Source organism: Mus musculus, chromosome 2 (assembly GCF_000001635.26).
Source record: "Mus musculus strain C57BL/6J chromosome 2, GRCm38.p6 C57BL/6J".
NCBI classification, from domain to species: Eukaryota; Metazoa; Chordata; class Mammalia; order Rodentia; family Muridae; genus Mus; species Mus musculus.
Window position 1 is genome coordinate 147,689,707 of NC_000068.7, and position 7,819 is coordinate 147,697,525.

At 39.7% G+C, this 7,819-nt stretch overlaps 1 annotated feature.

The window, feature by feature from the left end:
- Positions 1,705-2,508: an enhancer, noted in NCBI's record as "KpnI/SphI fragment for Pf1". NCBI's record gives its function as "enhancer in the ventral sclerotome" and the evidence as "EXISTENCE:transgenic organism evidence [ECO:0001131][PMID:19633672]".

Sequence of the window (7,819 nt, forward strand, 5' to 3'; positions counted from 1 at the left end):
CTCCTCTCTTTCCAACATATGTTCTTATTTAATATGTTCTCGCTCAAATAAAACAAGCCCGCAGTTATTGGTGGTCAGTGTCATGGAATACGAGCTACTATAGTTTTCCCATTAAAAAAATAATATAAGGCTGCAGTAAAGCAAACAGTGAGTCACTTTATTGGGTATGAAGTAATAAACCGGTGGTTAGAATGATAGCTTCTATGATGTGCCGTAGAAGAAAACAACCTTGGTTGTTAGGTTTGGTTTGGAGTGAGACTTAGTCTTAGCAGTACAGAGAGCCAGCCTATGATCTGGTCTGCTATTCTGCTCTAGGCTATCCCAGCAGCTAGAGATGTTAGAGATGTCTTTTTCTGCTGCAATTGCAAACACAAGCAATGAATGATAGAATGTGGAAGGTGTTGTGCTGTATCATACCCATCCATGCTCTGCCTCTGGGCTCTCCATCCACAGCTGTCTGTCTCCTGCTTCCAGAGTCTTCATCCTTAGCTGTCCTTCCTCTTCATTCAGACTCTCCAAGTGGGCAGGGATTTTTCAGTCTGTACAGTTGGATTCTGTTCTGATGTTTGAACGGCTTCTGGAGGGAAAGGAGGAATAAAAATTTAAGTGAAAGCAAAAAAAGAAAAACGAAAAGGAAAAATGAATAAATCAGTAAAGAGAGAAAGAAAAGAATGTGGAAAAGAACAGAAAGGAAGAGAAAATGACTGAAAAGAACGGCAGCATTTATTTTGGGGGACCTTACTGTCCCCACCATGTTTGTTATTCACCTTTGATGCTGTCTATATCAGGTTGGTATTTTTCACGTTGCTCATCTTTGTAGGTTAAGTGTGTGCCAGCACTAATAAAGTGCTTCCCAAACACAGCCTCCTCTGCTGAGCCATGCCTCAGCATGAAACGCAATATTCCTCCACCTCTCCCCGGTTCGCAGAGACAGTAAACGAAAGCAAAGGTATTTCAACCGTGAAGGGCTGCTGAGTGTTGGGTATTGAGGAGCCCCCACCCCCAGATCTTGGCACAATCACACCACCGCTGGGAAGCCACTGTGGGACACAGCCTGAGTACCAGAGACCGAGACTGAACTTCATTACTCCCGGCAGGAGTAATGTTTTACAGATACCAGACGGCTGTTGTTGGATGCGGGTTCTAGTCCCCTGGAAGTGATATTGAACACCCAGGGAATTTCTCTTAAAGATGTCATAATTCACGGCTGGATATTAACCAGATCTATGACATGCAGCCTTGCCAAATCATCTTCTCCTTCTGCTGGCGTTTACCCACCCACCCTTTCTAATACAGCAGGAGTGTTCCGTGAAATACGGCTTTCTGATTGAATGAATGCCTGCAGGTCTCTGTGATAAACAGCAGTTTAAGCACACTGTGGCTTACAATGGGGGACATGGGCCAAAATCTCCAGATGAGTGCTCTCTCTCTCTCTCTCTCTCTCTCTCTCTCTCTCTCTCTCTCTCTTCTCCATCTACTTATCATATCTGACTCTGACAAATCATTTTTAAAGGGTAAAGGTAAGTTTTGCTTTCTGCTCTGTATGAATGTCTCTCATTTTCTCTTTGCTCTCACATGCCAAACTGTATTTGACTTTAAACTATTTAATAAAAGGAATTTTTAAAAGAAAATTTGACAGTCATAGAACTGGTATAAGCCCATTGGTCCAGATTTCTCTTCCACTGCCCTCTTTGGTACTTTTTGGGTACCAATGGTTGCCCATCCTTTTGTTACCTATTTGGGGTCCGATGGCTAACATATTTCATTTTCTACCAGTGTATTTTTACAGGCCTAAATCTGTGCTTTTTTTAGGTCTACCTAGAAAATTTTGAGTTACATCATTTGCACAAATATGTTGATGTTAACATTGAAAAACCTCTTTGCCTGAACTTGTATATTTTATTTGGCTAAAAATGGCTCATGTCTAATACATTACATGTCCTCTGGTGATACTATTTAAGCCAGGAATTCCAAAACTCACAAATACCGAATAGCCAAAAGTTCCAAAGTTGTGCACGAACACTAAACACGCAATATATCTCTTTCTTTTCCAAACAGAAATAGATTTCTCTCTGATTCGTTTGATAAATTTGACCCAAGATTTCCATTTGGGGTGAATGGAGTTCCTACTGTTTTTCTGCGTGTTGGTGGGCCAAGGCCTAATCACCTCGAGGCCCCATAGAGGCCATAAATTACCGTGATGAGGTGAGCTCTGTACTCCTGCGCCTGCAGAAGAAGGCCATTTCCCTGCAGCCTATTTTGACAGGCATGAATTTAATTCATTGTTTTATGACAGATGGGGAAAGTGTACACGCTCGTAGTCTTGATTTATGGTCATTTGGGTCTGGAGGATTCTATAATTTGCAGCTAATGTGAAAACAGATGGATAGGCAGACACCAAAGGTTAGGGTGACCGAGCGTCCTGAGCTGCTTACAAATGGCGTCCATATGCGATGAGCCGCTGGGTGAGGTCTACACTGGGATGCCAGAGGGCCCAGCCAGGCATGCCTGGTCCTTTCTATCCAGAGTAAGTCAGCGCAAATGAAATGATATTTCCAAGCCTTTGGTGATTTGAAAGACATTTTGAGCCTGTGGGGTTCTACTTTTCATTTCAGAGAAAAGGAGAAAGAAAGAAAAAAAGAAAGGAGGGAAAAAAGGAAGGAAGGAAGGAAGGAAGGAAGGAAGGAAGGAAGGAAGGAAGGAAATAGGAAGGAAGAAAGAAGGGAGAGGGAAAGAAAGAGAGAGAGAAAAGAAAAGAAAAGAAAAGAAAAGAGAGAGAGAGAGAGAGAGAGAGAGAGAGAGAGAGAGAAAGAGAAAGAGAAAGAGAAAGAGAAAGAGAAAGAGAAAGAGAAAGAGAAAGAGAAAAGAAACCAAAACAGCTTTATAAAAGGTATCTGCAGGTCCATGATGAAACAAACACGAGATTTCACCTCAGGGCATCAGAGCTGTTTTCATTTCAATTGACAAATTTATTTTAATAGAATGATTGATTGAAAAATCAGCAGTTGGGGAATTTCAAAGGAAATTCCTTGACTAGAGATGACTTTTTTTTTTTTAAAGAAATGTGTTTGCCCTTAAATAAGTAAGCTTCAAATCATTTTGCTTTGGGGGGGGCAGATAAATGGATTATCAGGTGAAATTACTTAGCTCATGCTAAAGTGTTTAATACACCTTGACTATTAAATGACCACCAGAGTTATCAGCAACAGTTCCATCCCCTTTAAAAATAAAATAAAAAAAATAGCTTTTAAGCCTTGAGAGCAAGACAAACTAATACAGTTAATTTATTTTGAATCAGTACTTGGATTAGTAAGACATGTTAGAGACACCATAGGCCTTGCTATTGACAACTCAGGCAACCGTACTGATAATCAACTTGATTTATGTAATTTAAATCTTAAAAGCACACGTATCATTAATCTCAGTGCTAGTAGCAAAAGTTGTGTTGTTCCATTTTGAAAATTAGGAAGTATGGAATTCTGTTCCCTAAATAAAGCAAAATAAAAAGTAGTTAAGAGCTTGGTTACTCTTGATAAAAGTCAGTATTTTGACACTAAATGTCAGAAAACAATGTTCTGAAAATCAGAACTATTCTATTAGAACTTAACGGTTCACTTTCCCCAGTCAAGTGGCTCCTTCTGAAGGCTCAGAACTGTGTGGATTGATCTGATGAGTAGGATGTTTTCTTATTCACACAGTGCTGTGTGAACAATTGATTTCATTTGGTACTTCAAATTTTGTGCATTTATCTTGGTAGGGGAAAATTTAGACACTGGTAGTTAATTGTAATTAGCATCTAGAAAAAATAAACCACACAAATGCCTGTTTTTCTTGTAGGTGTGGTACCCTTAAATAGGAAACCCTTTTAATGAAAGAAAAAATACAACTTCAGGCTGGAGATGCCGCTATGTGTTTGCTGGTCACATGGGTCTAATTTTATCTCAGCAAAGTTAGGTGGAAGCCAGTGAGATGAGGCATGTTGGTGCCTAACCACTGTGACTTCTCTTGGCTTATGAATTTGTTTGTTTCTTTGTTTGTTTATTGTTAATCTCCACACCCTTGATTTCAGAGCAGCATGTAGATTAATTAATTGTTTCCAGATAGGGTGCTTGTTTTGTTCCAGCATATGATGCAATGATCCTGACTAGGAAGGAAGGCTCTGCCAGAAACCAGTACCCTTGGACTTCCATGACAGCCACGGAAATAAGACTCTAGTCTCTCTAAGCACTAGCCTAGTCTCTACTGATTAGCTGTAGCAGAAGATAATGGAGCAAAAGCACAATGATATTTGACATAGAAATAAGTAGCAAGTGCTTCATAGTTTTTGATCTGGCTATGGTGGATATCAGTAATCTACTCAGATTCATCGTAAATCTGGGGTCATAGTTCAATGCCATGAACATTGAAAATGCAAAGGGCAGCCTCGAGGCCCTTGGATTTGGCATCCCCTGTTTGGCTCTCAACCATTTTGCACCTTTCCTGGCTCTGCCTCACTTCCATTCCTGCCCAGAGCTCTGTGTCCTCCTCAAATTCTAATAAGTTAGCCTTGTCTTGGGCTAGAGGTAGGTAGCGATCAAGAGCTCCAGCCTCCCGCTTTCCCCAACCCTTGATGAAATGAACCCCTTGATCCCTCAGATCCCTTTCCTGTGTATCTTTTTACTCTGGAGCATTGCCAGATGATTTGGGTTTGGTGGGATTTTTTCTACCCTTTGACTAGGAGGCTGGCTTGACTCTATTAATACTTGTTAAAGTCCATTATCTTTTTTTGTTTGTTTTGGTTTTTCGAGACAGGGTTTCTCTGTGTAGCCCTGGCTGTCCTGGCACTCACTTTGTAGACCAGGCTGGCCTCGAACTCAGAAATCTGCCTGCCTCTGCCTCCTGAGTGCTGGGATTAAAGGCGTGCGTCTCCGGTATAACAGCTGAACAACAAGAATTAATTAAAAATAAGGGCCTGGAATGCAACTTGGTGATAGAGCTAGCTCAGCATGGGCAAGGCCCTGTGTTCAATCCCCACCACCACAAAATATGAAAAATAAATAATCCTCAAGTCTACATAATGATGAAATTACTCTTATTATATTATGAAGAAACTAAAGGCAAATATCTAACTATATCTCGTAATAAAGTTGCTTCATAGGGACAATAACTGTATTAAGGCATCAGTCAACTTCTATTTTATGTCCTTTTCTATTTGCACAAATATTCAGAAAATTCCTCAGTGACAGCATTTCTGACAGTTCACACAAAGTCAAAATCAAGCTCCTGGCTTTCTGTCCTGCCAATTTGTTTGTTCTGAAGGTACCCATTGTTGACAGTTGATAAATAGCCTTAAATTTTTTTTCTACTTATCAAAACTACTTTGCATGTAGATAAATAAATCCTTCCTAGTTTGTGTTTATGTGTGTGTTGGGTGTGTTTAAGTTTAAAGAGTGTTAGTCCTGATTTTTTTGAAGCATATTTTCCCTAAGTTGATTGATTATATGGTTGGCACTCTTGGTACATTAATCTTGGGCATGAGAACACTAGGGCCAAGGACTCATTGTAGGCAGTAAGCTGCACTGGAAGCAGGACCCCAGCCAGACCCACACTCAACTGTGCTAGACTAGGAATGACTAGATACCTACTGGATGAGTTCTAGCAACATGTAAAACTGAAACAGCTCAGAGAAAATTAGCAAGGGCTAGACTCTGAGCCTGCATGAACTACTGTGCAATTTCCACCTTTGGTGAGATAATTCTCTTTGTCTTTTTGTAAACTACATTTATCTGTTTGTTTGTCTGTGTGGGGTGGGAGAATATATACCATGGTGTAGGTGTGGCGGTCAGAGGACAATTTTCAGGAGTTTGTTTTCTTCTCCAACCATGTGAGTTTCCAGGTTCAAAAATAGGTCATGAGACATGAAAGCGATCATTCTTGATTGCTGACCCATCTCACTGGCCCTAGATGTCTTTGAGAAATAAACTCATTATTTGTAGTTATTAAGTGATATTCCGAACAATGAACACATCTGAACTTATTTTGTCATCGTCATATCTATGGGCATTTAGGTTGATCCCACTTTTTATCACTGCAAACTCATACAAATGCCCTGGCACGCTGCTCTTGACTAAGTGCATATGACCAGTTGATACAGTATATTAATCTGTTTTGTAATGTTTAGATCATTCTTCTTACCCAGAGCGTTATTTTGTATGGCTGGTATTTACATAGTCTCTTCCAACCATATAATAAGTATTTTAATTTATTAACTGCTTCAGTAACAACAATAAGATGGTATGCATGATATAAAATTATCTTAAACTTGTAAAAAAAATAAAGCCATGCCTGGGTTGTGGTTAGGATGTGAACATATTATTCCTTGTGCCAACATTTATTTGTGAAAATATGATGAAATATTTTAAGACTGTTACAATATCTAGATACTTTAATATTGTATGTTGCAGGATATTTGATGACACTGTAAACCCCAAGATTGTGTTATTTACTGAACAATTGTGTTTCTAGTTGTAGTGTAGCTCAGCCTTAGCACATACCTTGAATCTCTCTAAGAACAGACATGTTCTTAGTGCACACCTTTAATCCCAAACAATGAAGGTAAAGTTAGTTTGTAAAAGGAAGCACTCCTGTTTGAAAAATGATGTCTAATTGAGTGGTAGAAAAAGTGATGAGTCAGAAAAAAGATTGGACGGAATAGGAGATGCTCAGCTCTCACAAGAACAGAGAGGAAAGAGGGGTGACTTAAGAGAGAGCAGTGCAGAGGAGAGAGGTCAGTTTTACTGGGACAGTGGTACAGAGACAGGTTGCAGAGAGAGAACAAGATAAACACAGGTGAAGACAGAACACTCCAGAGAATGAGAAGGGGCCAGAAGATTAGACCAAATTGCCAATGCTAATATAAGGAGACTGAGAAAAAAGCCAAATTGAATCAGTCAGTTTGGAGAAGAGTTTAAACCAGAACAGCTGAGTTGAACCAGCCAGCTAGAGTTCAGAAAGAACTAGAAACAGGGAGCATATTCAGCAGCACGTCTCAGAGGCTTAGAACATTTTAGATTAGATTTTATAGAGGCTAGAAGCTTTCAGGACTAGGCCTACATTCACAGACTGAGGCAGTGAGCCTAGGAGATGACAATTACATCAGAGGAACAAGAGATACTTTTACAATTATAGTTTCTTTTCATGACCATATCCCAAAGCAAAACCCAGAAGCAAAATCAAAGACAATATAGATATGTTTTATAATTCTCAAAACAGTAAAGAACCAGAATGTCCAAAAAAAACTAAGGATAACTGAATACATTACGGTCCATTTCCAGACTCAAACATTCTTTATTCAGTGCCATGTTGTTTGCTCTGTAGAGTTAGGGCTGAAGCCATCTATGTTCTCTCTAAGCACTGATGGCTCCCTACCTTCTGAGAAGAAGGGGGGGCTCATTCTTCTTGGTCATCTTGTGCTTAGGTGGCAGTCAGAAATATGCTTTGCAGTTAATCATGCACACAAGTGTCATGTTTCATTCTCAGGCCAGGCCATGTAATAGCTAGCAGGGAGATTAATAGCATTCGGAGTAAAATGGCTCACTGCAAATATAAGCTGAGCACTTCTGCTGACCAGAGTTAGAAATACAGAGAGAAACAGTCTCACATCGTGTGAAGTCACCACACACAGCCAGTAGCTACTGATTAATGCAAAGAAGGAAAAACTCACAATGTAAAAGCAAGTAGAAATGTGTGGAGATATGTGGAGTTATGATGTCAGTTTTTCATGGGGGAAAATAATATACTAAGTAATATAAAAATACTAAAAATAAAAGAAAAAATCACC